Here is a 16509-nt window from a genome sequence, read left to right as displayed (position 1 = left end):
GAACGGGGAAGACGCTTCGGCAAAGCAATATCAATGGTGATAGTAGGGAGCTGGAAGTTGGATCTATATATTTACATAGGCGAAGTATGCGAAAAGATAAATCAACTGCAGTCAACACAATTTTTCATGTAATTACACAGTCAGCGGTGACCAAAGAAGTGTGGCCGTAAATTTCCCATAGTTGTTTGTGGTGCGAAATTACATTGCACTCATGTGGGATAGCCTGCACATAGGACTTGATGTGATGCTCGGATTTTGCTTGCCTATCTGAGTAGTACACACATGAAAAGTGCGACCATCATGTGAAGTCGAAAATTCGTGTAATTGTTCGTGGGTTCTATTCTATAAAGAAATACAATCCTCGCAAAAACCCTCGACCGTACTAATTCACTTGCCATCTGTTACTCAGATTGACGGAAAATGCGTAGTGTCTACCAGTTATTTCTGTAATCTTGGCTGGCCAGTAGATGATGATCCATACTATCGTAATATAGCATTAATACCCGCCTTCTGTCTAAATTCGGTTGTTTTTTTCAACATCCTAAGGTCTTGATAGATATATATATTTAATGCAGATCTGTTTGATGAAAATGTAATACGAAAGTTCCTAATTGAATCATATTATAACGGCAATAGGCACACTACCGCCAAAACATTAGGATATATAGCTCTATTTGAAACGCTTAATCTATACTGTGATATAATAGGACATATTGATCGTACTACCGAGGCTCCGCCTATTGCTAGTAATATGACAGATGGATATATCTCAAGATTCAATTATTGTCCCGCTTATAGCTTGGCCTTACTTTAACATATTATAATAGGAGATCAAAACAAATTTATTCAGGCTTACGGTTATGGGATGGTTTAGATATATTGTGAAAAATTACTACAAACGGCTATTTTATTTCTAAAGGGATAAAGACTTGGATACAAATGCTTGAAATGAAAGAGATGCAAAATTCCCTGTTCCTGATCTTAAAAGTAAAATCGAAAACAATATACAGCGCTTGTGAGGTGTCCATTATGAGCTTTTTCATAGTGGCGTTTCAATGACCACTCAATAGCCTGCACGTAAACAATCAAATATCTGATATCCTGCGCAAACACGACGATATTTCTTGCATTTCTCGCTTATTGTGACTGCCCGTCCTTTTTCTGGATAAGTACACGAAACGTGGACAAAGCATACAGCGAAGGAACTTTGTTAATCGAGTTGATAAAGCCATATGGATATTACAAGACGGTCGTTGGTTATGTTCGATAGGACCAAGACAAAAATACGCTTGAGAACGAGCAGATGTTAAATTTTCGTAAACTCGTTAAAAATGTATGTAGTTAAACATTTATATATTATCCTGCAGACAAATAACAAATTTAACAGAGGTAATAGACAACGAACTCTACTTTTCCCTCCGACAGGACATAGTATCTGCGTTTCGTCTGTACTTCTGAGGTAGCAAGGGAGACAGACGGTCGTTAACAATATAGGAAACACTAAATAGCTGCGAAGAAGGTTTGTCCCATTCGTTGCGCGCACTTCACTGAAGCAACTCTTTGTTTACGGCGGTTTGCTCGCTGCTCTGGCTGATACCAAGATATTTCTTACTGGAGTCGAGAAGCTTTAAATGGCGAGCTTCCCAAAAAAGGGCGAAAGATTACCAACTATCTATGCACTGTTTACTCGAACCGTACTGAGCTGTTTTTTACTAATGCCAAAGGAACATGTACATGAGCTCATCAAAACAGAGAAATCATGATCCAGAACTTGTTCGTCACGGAACAGTATGTATGCCACTGCAGCCCCTAAGTTTAGCTTTTTCGACGTTTCCGATGTGCTAAAGGGTCACGAATCATCATTATTGCGTAATATTTTAAGCGGCTTGAATTCCGTCATTTAAAGAACGATACTTTTTTTTACAAGTGTCTCTATATTGCTTCGGTAATTTGCGCTTCTGTATTCTAATATAATGGTATTTACGCGTCTTATATCTATTCATCTATATAGTATTTAAGATGTGTTATTTAACGCATGTGAGCCCTTCGAACGTGTTTATTTAATACATTGTAGACTATCTAGCAGGTTGGCTACGAGCCTGCCTGATGACCGCATGCATTGTGAAATATATGTTTAAAGTGGGCGACGGTTAGAGATGATTTTCTTGTCGTGTGTCGCCCGTATGGGCAGACTCCCTTATAGCTTTTGCACGATAAAATTTAGATTTTTTATTGCATGGAACGTCCTACATTCCTGGCGCGATAATTTGAACACTGCTAGGTGGCCTTACTCGGGGAACCCTGTAAATAATGGCATGCACACGAAGCTACACGTTCATAAACGGAGCTCAAAAATAGATTCCGTATCGCTAATACAAGGTGAATATAGCTTTTGTATCAATTCCACAGAATGGGTCCGGCAAGTTGATATGATGAAATTATCATAACAATAGTAGATAGGCTGACACTATTTACGGAAAATGGGTAAAATATATGGGTCTTCTTTTTTGCCTTCTTCATGACAAAAAATCATACGAGGAATGATCTGATTTTGTTAGGAAGACATTCACCAGAATCTTCAGTGCATCCCAATAAATGTATACCGGTTTTCTTGGTAACAATTCGCAGAATATGTACTCTTCAACAAGCAAATGCACTTTTCAGCTCAGTATTTCAACTGAGCAGCTATAAGGAAAGTACTAACCATTCATATTTCATTGTATTTATAACGAAATTAAGCCGAATTTGACATAAGTGAAGGACCTGGCTTTGCCGGAGGTCAGGGTTGAGTATGAATACCATTGACCTTGTTAAAAATTGTTTACAAATCAGATCAACTATGGCAAGTTGATTTCAACTCTAGCCATTTATCAGGTCTGATTAGCTGACGGTTAGTAAATAAACAAGTAAGATTATTTTACGTACGTTATAAACAAAACTCTAGACAGGTGGTTCCCGAAGCTCCATGCCGTGAGCTCTATGCCATGTTTTCTAGATATATATATATATATATATATATATATATATATATATATATGTATACATATCTTGAAGGACACTAAAGTTAGACCATATCAGTCCTGTGAAATCATTTTCCGTTAATTTTTCTCGTTATTTTTATTGCGTAATTTACGTTGACATCTAGATGTTCTGTGACCTATATTGACTGAAGCGCTAATGGTCGACCCTACATTCACAGCTTCAACGTGTAATGATGGGTATAATTAGATTGATTTCGAGAAAGAGGACCTTTGAACGTCTCGTTGAAGTTTATGCTTAGAATCAACTAATGCAAAGAATCCCTATTTCGAAACGAACAAGCCGTTGGAGGCTGTACACTATAACGCCATCAAAGGCGTAAGTAGAAGGCGTCATTTTGGTTTCCAGCATATGAGGCCCCACTGTATGTATCATAAATCAAAGACGACCATATACATTATTACAGAGTACCGCATTTAATACACTTCAGTCCTAAAATAGCTGGGTCCATATCTACTCTTTCTTATTTTCTTTCACTCTGAGTATTTAGATGGCGACCTACGCAGCGCCGGCAGCAGCCGCCAAGAATATGCGGCATCTACGTTCGTTCGTTGTGACTACCTCAAACTCTGTGCTACGTGTCTGTCCCCTTCAAACCATGCATGAAGTAACAACTCACGTCGCTCCTGCAGTGTGTGTCCTGTGCAGCAGGTCAGGATAGAACAGGACAAGACGGGACAGGAAAACAGACCGTCTAAAAACCCGCAGGTTCGTTGTTTCTACGACGGTCATGTCAGCAGGGGCGTCAAGAGTAAATACCTACTCATGGTAACCAAAGTTTTCACCGCGTAACCTTTGGGCTGTGCTGGGTGGCCACCGCAACTACGATAGGCACAATTACAAGATAGAGAAAGCCAAAGGTAGCCGCAGTAAGAAGCAGAACTTAGTTAGCCACGAAGTGAATTTTCGGCTTCGTCGATGAGAACAGAATGAGATAACGATGTAAGATCAAAGACATACCGCATAAAAGTGGGCAACTGTTTCCGAATTAGAGGGACTCAAAGAGGCAAATCCTGAAAGGGACGGTCTTTTGTCAATCACTAATTTTTACACCGAAGAATTCCTAATCCATGTGCGTATCACACTCGTGATAGCCGATTTTCTGTTACCATATTTCTGCTCACGAACTCGTACGTACAACTATTTGCGAACTCGAAAACTTGAAATAGTTACGAAGCAATTTGTATTGGAGCTCTGTTAAATATATTTCATAGGTATATATGTCACTAGGATCTTCAAATGTACATGTATTTCGGTGAAAACTCATATATCTTTTGTGTGTTCATCGTCCTTGCTATTCTATGACAGTTCTTCATCTGTAAGCTACTCAACTGATTGTCATAATTTCCTAACAGGTGCTAAATAGCGTGACAGGGGTTCTATCACGATAAAGTTATATAATGATAAACAAAGTGACAATTTAGGATAATAATAAGGATAAAAATATAGAACAATAGATGGAAAGGGTATTAAGCGAACCGAACACCTCTTTCTTCCAGCTTGAACATAGTAGACGTCTCTGGATAGACCGTCGTCTGTACTAGGCAGGTATGCTGAGCAGATACGGTACGAGCTTGATGACATCGGGGGTTCGCTGCAAAATATTCTAGAAAGTTCTTGGAAGGATTATTACTTGAGGTCGCGTATTTATATATATATATATATATATATATACATAAATTTGTTCCAAGAAAGATTTGGATTGCAGTGATCAGTACAAACTAAGGTGCTCGGTTATCTTTAATATTTTCCATCCATATTGCACAATCTTAGGATAACTATGATGATTAACTGTTTCTCCAAAATGTACAATATTATTTGTCCAAAATTTTATCAAGGTGGCCTGAGCCCTACGTTCTTCCCTGCTAACCTTGAAGGCTCTTCTTCCTAGTTTGATGACTAAAATTAAAAAGATTAAAAATGAAAATGTCCGAGTTTTAGTGAGCATTTTCCAAAGCAGATTACTTATATTGGTAATAATAAAACAAACCGAAGTAAATGACGTACTCGAAAGAAAAAAATTATCGTTCATTTTTAAAAACAGTTTGTACCATCTAACTGGAATCTCGCTTTCGTTGCAATACGAGCTAATAACAGTGGCTTGTAACAGTAATGAAGCACGTTAAATACATTTTGATGATCGAAGTTTTTGTCAATTTAACTTACCAAATCACAAGGTCTAAATGCGTCCGCATCGAGGGAACATTTGCATTGGGCACAGCCTCATCTGCAAACCCGGCTGGTCGATAAATGGAAAATAAATCGGACTGTTTTATCAACGCTTCCTTTGGGAGCTTCATCGGCTTTACGTGCACAGTCACAGCGGGGTCCAACGTATTGCGTCATTATTTTGTTTGAAACGCAACCAGTTTGTTACCAAATTCAAACCTAAATTGTTGTAAATGTCGACTAGCACAACTTAGATAGCAGGTACACAGCGGTCCGTTGCGAAGAATACCATATATATGAATGGAATTAGTATTTATCTGCAAAATATTGAGACGACATGAAATTAGTCCAGTGACTAATTCCCGCCTAAGTTATTTAACGCGGTCCTAAACTGTATCCCTTTTAATATCGACCACACAATATTGATTTTCTCTGACGCTCGCTTGTGTGCAGTACGTCTTTCCTTTCGTAGATTCTCCATAAAATACTACGCTGTTCTACAATGCGTTCATTTCATCCCAAATGAACGCCTACGCCATAAATAACGTCCTAAGCGAGTCAATCTAAAATAGGAACGTTGCGTTAAGCGTATTGTCTCTCTAGACAATGCTCATTGTATTTATTCATGGAACGATACTTTAATCTTCCTTCACGTTCAAGAAGTGTCCAAGTCAGCAGTGGATCTTTTTATCGCCACAATCTTCCTCGAACAGTTTTCGCTTAGCTGACAAATACATCTGCATTACAATAGCCACTCACAATATTATAACATCTTTGTACGCCTATAATTCCTCGTCAAATACAAGATACGTATAATCTCATTAAATAGGACAGATGAATAAAGCCAGCGTTTAGGCTTATCTCGAAGTGTGGTAAGGCGGCGCTGGTCCTAGTCCCCCCGGCGACTGTCTGCCTGACATGTCGCTTGTCATCTGTGCCTCTTCAGCGATAGATGAATTTGCCAGACATCTGCTACTGACCAGAAGAACTTACTGGAAAAATACTAGGACTGAAAGAAGCGTTTCAAATCCCAGATAATAATAGAGTTTATTTAAAGAAGATGCACTTAAGTCTTGTATGACTGACTGCCTACCTTAGAGTCATCAATAGATATCAGAGTAAATCCTTTGGCTGACGTCAACACTGATCAAAATCTATGCGATTTACATGACTTTTAATAGGAAAAACAATACAATAGAAGGGTCCTGAAATGACTGAAGTGACTATCTATATTGGGCCGAACGAATTGCTTGTGGCAAATTGCGAACAGCTGGACAGCACAAAGAGTAATCGTTTTGAGCATTTTAATATAGGGATAATGTTGCTGGGTGAGGATTTCCATTTACGACGTAGAAAACGCTACCTTTGTCGAGCGCGTGGATCACCTCGCCACACATACGTTTTTCCAAACATATCTCCACAAATGGCGAGAATCAAAGCGAGAGCTGCAGACAGGTGCGCAAACGCATGATTCATGAAGTGATACAAAATAACTAGAATACCTCGCTGTTAGATTTAGAATCACGTTTCGAAGTAATATCAAACTATATCCCGAATCATAGTCTAAGCTTATGAAGGGGTCTAGTGGGTGAGAGTCCCACGGTACCAGACAAAGAATAAATCTATGAAGTCTGGTCTGCATAATGCATTTGCCCTCAACCTCCAAAAAAAAGATTTAGAATTACGTAGGAAGCTTTCACTAACTTCTACATACCTATATAACTTCGAACCAGATACATTGCATTAAGGTAAATATTAAAATTAGATATATGAACCTATAGATCTTCGATCTGCCATTTATTTCTATAATATTAGGACACAAACATGCCGTGCGATATGTAACATGGTTCACCTAAAATACTGCCAACTTTGTAGTATCTGAAAACGACATCAGAAATATCCACCTATAGCATATGACCGAATGGACAGTATTGCGTTGTACTAAAACTTTGCCAAGTATCGTCGAATGTTATCAACCACATGTCTTCCTACGACAGCCATGGTGAGCCCTGGTCGTATACGCATGACTCGGCCAAGGAACGTCATTAACCAAAGAAGGAGCTACGAAACAGAATTATACTTACCAAACGCCTAGCACAGAGATATAAATTGTACGCTGAGACTGTGGACGCCAAGAGATACACGTCCTCCCCTCTTCCGTAATTGTTACCACTGCTCAGTCCGCCCGAAGGGCTCAAAACAACTTTGATTGATCATTCATCTTGTTCGCTGCGCAGCTTTGGAGGGGTGTCGACTGAATGCAATGAGCGCTCCGTGATTGTTCCTGAAACAGGGCACGAATCGGGAGGTAAGGGAGCAAAACTTTTGATTAATTATTTTTGGCCGAGTCAGTTAGTAGTGAATAAAAAAGTTTGAATATGTATAGATAGGCAGGTGCGTCCTGGTATGTCAGACACACACAAGAAGCTAGTCTACACCTGTTTAAAAGTAGACGAAAAGGCTGAATGACACATGTAGAGAACCACGTGTGAAGATTGTTTAATTATTCCGCGTATCGTATGGCGTATTCTACCATTAGGGCTTTATGGTACGCGGCAACCGTTCGTGAGAGTCTGGTGAATTCACATGGAAAAATATATTCGTAGAGGAACGTGTTGATGAGTGTGTGCAACAATCATTAATATCATCGTGCAGTTATTGCTATTACTCCTTTCATTACAAAGTGTGGTACATCATTTAAATGATATTGTGTTGTCGAAACGTTGTGTATGTATGTACTTTCACAGATTCGAACCGACGACACCCTAGATTTTATATCCAGTACAACTTTACTTTCACTGGCTACGTTTGTTTTATTGTCTAGTTCGCTTTCCCATAAGAACAGTAATATTGTTCGTCACCAACATTCAGATGGAGTGAAAAGCCCTCAAAACAGACCGCCAGTTGGGGTAACAGAAACATCAATAAATTTCAGAGATCTTATCGATGTTTCGGATTAAACAAAAGGGGACGTAGCTTTGAACTTTGAAGCCTAACGCAAGCATACCTAACTCTGTTTATATCTCAGGGCAACAGAAGCGGGCGTAAAACTCGAAACGTTGATTTAAACAACTCAGATTTATCTGTCTCATCGATCTATCTAATCCTATTTGAAGGTTTATGCCCTGCCGGACTTGTATGCATCGTGATTTTGACTGGCAATCCCCTCGGTGACTATTTTACTTTCTCTAGTTTCGGTGGTAAGTTTCTAGCAAGTTTCATTGTAGTCATATTTCTAGCAATACATTGTAGAGATCGCATAGCTGCTCTCAATTGAACTGGTCCTAAAAAATATAGATATCAACAAAGAAGTCTCTTCAGTCAATAAGCATCTTTCAGTCAAGCGAACGGGATGCCCTTTATGATTTTCGGTCGCTCTCGCTAAAATAGAATGCGTTAATAACATAGTAAATAATCATCGATATAGAATATATCGCTAGATTATTTATCAAATATAGATTAATATATACAAGATATAGATTATTTATATCGCTTTTTTAGCATATACAGCGTATTTTTCGATTAACCTTAACAAATAAGTAACGCTTGTGAGAGAACTCACGTTCCCGTTTTTTCTTATAGTTCTTTCTATCCTATTTACTTATTAAGTTCTTACATAGACTGTATGCCTTTTGCTCAAATAGTATTTCGAGTGTTCGAGAATATTACGTAAACCTGCTGATGTATAGTTGTAACAAAGCAAACTAGTTCTTAAAGTCGCGTTAAGACGTACAGCCTTGTATTACAGAGTACTTACATTGATTATTCTTTAAGGTTGCATAAACGTACGTTATAATCATTACAGCATGCAGGAAATGGTAAGCAACGAAAACAAGCCTCGGCCTTGACCGATACGAGCTTCAAAGGGCCCCTCTGTGTGGCGCTTGTTCTTCCTCGAAGTACTGCGTCTATTATGGGAAAGGTTCAAAACGGAGAGAATGGAGAATCGTCTGCTAATGCAAAATCAATACCATCTAACTGGCTACATGTATCCAAGCAGTTTCCAGTTCGTACCTAATTACTCGCTAAGGAAGATTCTACTGCTCAATAGTAACGCATTTCTTTTGTTCAAGCTGAGGTTATTAAATCTACGGTAATAAGGCGAGAAAAACATTTTCGCCAGAGAGTGAGTTTAGCAGGCTCACCTCTAACGATAAACATGATAACAAATTGAGAAGCCCTTTCTGCAATCTGAATTAGATCACACATTCAATATAAATCTAACAGGCCTTGAAAATCTCCTCTGTGCGGTGCATTGATCGTACATGTTTACATTTTATACCTATATATGTAGTTAAATTGTCTAACATTGTACAAATTATGCTCTAAACCAGGCCACTTATAATCTCCATCATAATGAGTCGTCAAAATAGTATTGACCGTTTTAAAGTCAAAATGGCAGTGAAGATTTTGGTATTACTAAACAAGTTATATGGCATTTTGATATGTCATTGTTCTGGTAATATCATAATCCCATCATTGTATAACTTTTATGGTTTCTGACCGAACAATAGTTGCAAGCGATCTTTGCACCCGTTGTTGCAAAATAAACACTGTTAAGGGAATTCCGTATAGACCGAAGTAGACCCGGGCTATACAGCAGATACATTCAATATTTATATCGAAATTCTGTTACCGACAAGCTAAGGATGTATCTAGTCTGGAATTACCATGATGAAGGACGATGCTCTAAAGACGATTTTCTGTTCTATTTTTTCCAATGGCTTGCTTTAATTTTTTTAATTGTTGGCAGGAGAAACCCGATTCAATTATTATGCGAGGGGCAACAACTCGTAATGCATGATCTTTTTTTAAGTTCATGGTAGCGTCACCTTCTTCGTCGTCAGTTTGAAGTTCGCTACGGACCGTGGAGCACGGATTATTTCGTTTGCACATCATTGTCATATGTGACCCATTTTTCAATGATATTACCTTCAAATGACGCCAGTGCCGATCTGATACGACCCATATTACCTGACAGGTGTGGCCTTAAAGGTGTCCAGCCAAAATAAGCCAACGCCCTTGCATTGTAAGAAATAGCGAAATAGATGTTCTCGTAGAGTTATGAGTCTCAAAAGTCTACTTCATAGTAGTCAACAATATAAACTTTTTTCAATAATAGTCATTTGTTTTAAATTAAACAGCCAGGTCTATAGAAAATCGTCACTCTGATCTAAACATTATGGTAGCTCTGAAGTAGCTTCTTCTATAGGAGAAGCCAGGTTTGAAGAGTTTGCCAATCTGCCACGATCAATACTTCCCAACGGGGAAACATCACCGTTTCGTTCGAGTGGCAGATGGCAAGCTGGGGGACTCCAGCCATTTTTTTGTCTTTGATAAACTGCTTATTTCAATGAACTAGTATGTAGGCGATACCTTGCCGGTTGTTTGCTATTCTAAGTGTGGACGTGCTTACTTTTCTTGACGCGCGTCACGAAACGTCGCAGAAAGGTATTTTTGCACTTTGCTCCTTGCTTCTATTTTGGTTAGCAAAATAGGACGAAACTCGTTGCGTTAACTACCTTCTTATTCTAACCCTTAGGGGAGGACCCGTATTTATCGGTCGCCATTTCCAAGGCTAGGGCAATAGCTTGCTATGACTTCCAATCATCTTGACTATTGTGACCTTTCAGCATCTCTTCTTGGTTGTATACAACGTAGAACTGTGAAGAGTACCTGCTTATGAACACGCTACTAACATAGACGGGATTAAAGAAAAAAGTGTACTGGCGGTAAAATTCGAATTTTAAGCGCCCGATTTAAAAAGTGTAGTCTGAAAGCAGATCAGTACGTGAAAAGGCGACTAAATCCGGATATGCATGCAAAGCCCTTACCCTAAGCTAATCACGCAGTTATATTTTAAAATAGGAAATTGAGAATAAATAGCTTGCGTTGTGTGTAACCTGCGAAGTGGTTTAAACCTTATAAACCATGTATGGAGAAGATTCTCATGCAATGTCCATTCGTAGTTCCACACGTATAACTTGGAGAATGGGAAATTATACAATGTTAGTTAACTAAGAATGTTCAAGCCTCAGCCCTACGATCAATTGGCTTTCGAAATACAACGATTACTATATCCAGACGCACGTGCTGATAGTTTAATAGCAGTTAATTTAAGTCAAGAGTATATTATAATTGATTTCTCACTCCCAACTACATACATATAAAGCACATATATAATCGTGAATGCACTCAAGTACGCCATATCGCACTCTGAGTAATGAACAAATTTGTGTTTTGGCTATTGCTTTGGAACAGAAGTTATTTGAATCTAGTTTGTTGAAATTGGAAAGCTGACTATAATTCAAAACATTCCTCAAACACATGGACAGCTAACTGGATAATGCAAACTTTTGTTCCTTTAGAATTCAAAATTGTACCTACCACTACATAAACAATACACTCCTTTACACAAAGCACTTATGTGAAGCACAAACCTTCGAAGGGATAACCTCATGAGCATGATGCACAACAAGTTGCATACCAAGTAACGTACTGAAAAGCGTCTTTGGACCTTAGGCAAATTCTCCCTTCACAACAAACTATGCAACTTCCTTGAATTCAAACAATATATCCGAATGAGTCTATTAAACAGGTTAGGCAAGCTCTAAAATTAGGCCGTGTTTCCGCATTCACATAGGTTTTATTGTTCAGTTTGTACAAGCTCATGAAACCTGCAACAAGAATCCATCGCTAAACACATGAGCACTATCGTACAAACATTGTCAAACGCCCCCAATAATAACTACTTATCATTAATTCAAAAACCGCTAAGGATCCGCTAATTGCTAGGCAGAAATAGAATCGATAAGACAACGAATGGTATCCTAAGGGATCTGCACACAAAAGCTCCTCTGGCTTTGGCGAGTCGTGAACGCCTTTGACACGTCTGCTTTCTGCATACATAAGATCTTTCCTCCGATCCGGTAAACAAGCGATGCGTAGTTAGTGATTGACTTAATCTTGGCTAAGCTGACGGCCTGCTCATAATCGGCGCCAGTTGTCCGCCCGCCCGTGCACCTGTCTATGCTTACTCCTGTGATAGCGACGGTGGTCGTGCTATGCTGCCCCAACAAAGAAAAAGCAGTGATCGCAAGGAATAATTTCAAGCTTTGAACGTGACTATAATCAGAAAAAGCTTGCGACAACCAGACACACAAGCAATGTCACTTTTATATCGCAATAGTCAAGCACACATCCAATCATGCTTCGCATACGCCCGTCTAGTAATAATATAGGTACAAACGGGACAGTACTCTGAGGCTCGCTATCCTGCACATTGGCATCGGCGAGCAAGAGACGTAATTCGCAGGCAACACGTTTGATCATTTGCGTGTAAGCAACAATAAGATGGGGTAATTGGCGAGTGAGGTTTCCACGACAAGAGTAGGTGCCCCTCTTTGAAACCTCTCCCTTTGTGGTCTCTTCTTTCCATCACTCCGTAACGAAGTTCATCCACCTCTTATAGATTCGCAGCCTCCTATATAGAAAGGAAAGAAGGAACAGCTCAATTTCTACGCCGACTCTGCTACAGATCTACAACAGCCCTTTGTAAGGTGCCTAGCATCTGGCATTAGCGAATGCAGTCGTTTGCCCGACGTCAGAGAGCCTAACGTGCCACTACGTAACTGCTACCAGCTCGTCTGTCTGGCTCCGTGGCTGACTGGGTACAGCCAGCCAGCCAGTCGTAAATTCATTACTTGTAATGTGATTGCGGAAACAGCAGTTGCAACTGTAATAGCGTCGACCGTCGATCGATGATTTAGCAGCAGATACACTAGGAGGAGGCGGAGGCTAGAGTGATGGTGATGGGAACCTACGTTGGATCGCAGCAACTGAGCTTAAGCCAGCAGTAGTATTAGTCCAAGTAGATAAATAGCAAGCATCTAGGTTGTCGACGACGCCCGCCAATGTTAGAGACTTGGTGACCCTAGTCACATAAACAGAAAACGAAGACGCTCGGATTCTACTACCACACAGAAGGTGAATGGAGAAAAGGGAGACAAACATCAGCCCGGGGAATGACGGTTATATCACAACGATGACGGGCAGATGTATGCTGTATGGTTCCGGAAGCAATACAAAACAAACGACAGTGCCACATTGTTCCCTAACTAAACTCCTTCAGTGTGAGCTCGAGTTTAGGGCCCCATGGAGCTCGTAACGGGTGTGCTGCTACGGGTAATAATACGACAAAAGATGAAAACAGCGAATCGGGCATTAAACTGCTAGGTACATATATAATGATTAAACGAGACCGGTGTTGGTGGATGAACGCAGCAGTAAGCGAAGTGATTTGTACCTGTACCTAGATACCTAAAAATACCTGTAGAGATACTACCTGTTGCCACGTAGGTTAGATACAAACGGTCTTTAATATTATATGGTGACACATCAAGTTTACTGTAAGAGTTATAGATTAAGCACCTTCATTCAGATCAGAGGGAACGGGATCCGTATGGACATGGGTGAAATCCGAAACAAACGTTCTATTAAGAGCCACTTTATAGTATTGGTCCTTACTAACCGTTATTTTCGGAATAGCATGTGTGGACTAAATGGATTATAAGAATTACTGTTCTATTTGCTATGCGCTATAAGACTCATCATGAGAACTGCAAAAAGAACCACTAATATCACAAATAGTGAAGTGCACAGTACATAGTAACATGCGATACTTGATTTCCGTCGACTGCAAAATCGGTCGTATCTGAAGTAGTTTGCGACATATTTGACGAAACTTTACATATGTCGGAAACTACTTAAGTGGCCATCTTGAAAATAGTTTTATTAAAACATATAGGTAAATAGGTTTTACTTTATCCTCTGTTAAATAAATCTAATGCCCCACACGCGCACCAGGTGTGATAAGTGTCATTTGATCAGAATCTACAGGCATTTTCCTCAACCGGCGAGCTCTAAAAATGACTATCAGTAAGACGGCGACTTTCGTATTTACAGGTTTTCATAACAATGTCCATCTCTTCTTCATGGATATAATAACTTCAGCGTGGAGTCAATATTTGTCTCAGCTTTCATTTCACACTAACAAACCATCCGTCTTCGCAATTTTAAGCTCTTTAAAGAGCGCTATTATAAGACTATATCTTAGAAGTGACGGACTAGTCGCCAGAAAAAGGTAGTTGGAGAGAATTGTACTTCAACCACTGCAGTCTCGACCGTTTCCTTGGCTCCCTTTTTCTTTCTTCAGAGGCCAGGTTTAGACATACCAAAACAAGGAGCACCGACGTCGAGACACTGCGACCAGCCCGCCACTGAATGAAGGAGTTTTAACTGAACTGGCAGCATTGTAATTGACTCCGTGGACAGAGTTCACAATTATCTACGGGGCAATCAGTCCCTTGCCTGTAGCAGTCCTTTCATGCTACAAACGGCCGGCGCTCTCATCCACTTCGGTAGCGGGTCGAGCGGTTCGTCCTACTGAAAAGCTCTCCACGAGTTACTTACGCTGTGGCTTGCTACTGTCGAGAACAGGGTTAGTGCTGGTACGGAAGAACGAAGAACGTCAAAGACGAGGTCGACAGCTACAACGCTCAGCAATTACTAACAGCATCGGCAGCAGTAACGTCAACTAGAAAACAGGCTATGTAAAAATTTCAAGGCGACGCTCCATTTGGCTGATTTAGCAGACGAAACCGGCCAAACAGATGGAAAACGTTTTCCACGTATGCTGCAAACATCAAGGCGACACGTGTTCACAATTAAATAACGGCAAACGGCTGGCGGCAAAGGGTTGAGCGAGCAAGGAGTTTAGGGAGTAATGTGCTGGTCTATAGCGTCAAGAGAATCGTCACGCAGGTCACTTCTCTACGACAGAAAGAAATCGAGCGAAAAAGAAAAGAGCAACCGACCAATGCGACCCGTCGTTGTCTACCCGGCGTTCGTAGGGGCGTATATTGGGTCAAGTTATCGCTGAAAAGTCGAAAGGCAAAATGGTCTCGGAAACTCACCAACCCCACTCGAATCGTGTTGAAACAATTCCCATGGAGGCCGAGGGATGTCAACAATAATGAACACTGCTATCTCACAAGGGGAGAACGTGGAACAGAGTAAGGAAGCAAAAACATAATATACAACTATCAAGTAGCGAAATTCAAGACTTCCAAAGGTTGGGACCACCTTTATCGGTGAGGTTAACAATCTGCACACCCTATTCGTAAAATCTTTGTGAGCGTTAGCTTTGCTGGCGTGCATTCGCGTAAAAAAGGACCTAAAATATCTAGGAACGGTGAATAACTAATTCGTATTAGGCACGTTGCTCACCGTTTGGTATTATCTATCTGTATGTTATTAAAAGTAATCTCTTAGATAGTTTGCGATAAAGACAACGTAAGTTAACGTTTTTAGCCAACACAGAACGAGAATTACTCATTGGCAACCTGCTCAAACGAGACCTGAAGGTAGCGCCATCAGTGACCCATCGTAAAACATTGCAAAGATTACAACAGCTTGTGACCATACTCCTGGACTTCCAAGGAAACACTGATTGATATCACTGCTTAAAAAATAATGCAATCGTCTCTTCGAACGCATCAGTAACTGACATCGATATATTAAGGGATGTGTAGCCCTGCTTGCCGTTCTGCATTAGAAAAACGGCTGCCGATCTAAAACTTGTCTGAAATCAATCTGCACTCTTTCTTACACACGGTGATATAGTTCCGTTGAGGGCTATGTTTTTACACAGAATCACGTAGGTAGCCACCATCACCATAAGTTGCTTCTGGATGAAGTAGTAAATTTAATTAGCAATCCTTCAATGGAGAATGAGTAGCAACTAATCTCAATTCAGCTTTTAGCGGACGGTTCCTTTCGTTAGTTTAAATACTGGCTCGCAGAAATTGTCTAACGTAGACACATTGTGGCAATTATGTAGATTATTATAAGGTAACCTTACATAGATATGTGTTGAGTGGATGAAATGATTTGTTTATCTAAGCCACTTTCATCCATAGATAACGTCAGTTGTTTAGCCTTTGAAATGGCGAGCACGTGACCAAATATACAGGTACGTGTTAGCGTTGTCGGTAAAGCTAAGTCTGGCTAGATATTTTACGTACTGTTGTTTTGTGGAGCCTTTCTATCTCACACAATGGCGTAGTTCCATAGGCATCCGTCAATACTTATGCCGTTTTATCACTAGCCAAGAAGGATTTGCATAGGATTAATGAAAATCTGTGTGTGGCAATCCTAGCGCTCCGCTCTAAATCATGTGACCAGTATTGCCCATTCAAAAAGCTCTGGTCCTCTGGACATGGCGACATTCATCAGCCGCAT

General features: G+C 40.1%; 1 long non-coding RNA gene across 20 annotated transcripts; it reads right to left on the bottom strand.

Annotated features, from left to right (window-relative positions):
- Positions 1 to 861: 861 nt before the first annotated feature.
- Positions 862 to 16054, bottom strand: LOC111265811 (uncharacterized). 20 transcript variants are annotated; one of them, XR_015313186.1, is made up of 6 exons: positions 15183 to 15591; positions 14680 to 14902; positions 8966 to 9116; positions 7293 to 7492; positions 5206 to 5525; positions 862 to 2301 (listed from the first exon to the last, which is right to left on the bottom strand). It is a non-coding gene; the product is annotated as an uncharacterized LOC111265811 (long non-coding RNA). The 20 variants fall into 20 exon arrangements; XR_015313188.1 differs by lacking the exon at positions 862 to 2301 and adding an exon at positions 3436 to 4938; XR_015313189.1 differs by lacking the exon at positions 862 to 2301 and adding an exon at positions 3436 to 4645.
- Between the last annotated feature and the right edge of the window lie 455 nt (positions 16055 to 16509).

This window comes from Varroa jacobsoni, unplaced genomic scaffold, assembly GCF_002532875.2.
Source record: "Varroa jacobsoni isolate VJ856 unplaced genomic scaffold, vjacob_1.0 scaffold_1015, whole genome shotgun sequence".
Classification (NCBI taxonomy): domain Eukaryota; kingdom Metazoa; phylum Arthropoda; class Arachnida; order Mesostigmata; family Varroidae; genus Varroa; species Varroa jacobsoni.
This window is presented reverse-complemented; position numbering and strand designations above follow the sequence as displayed.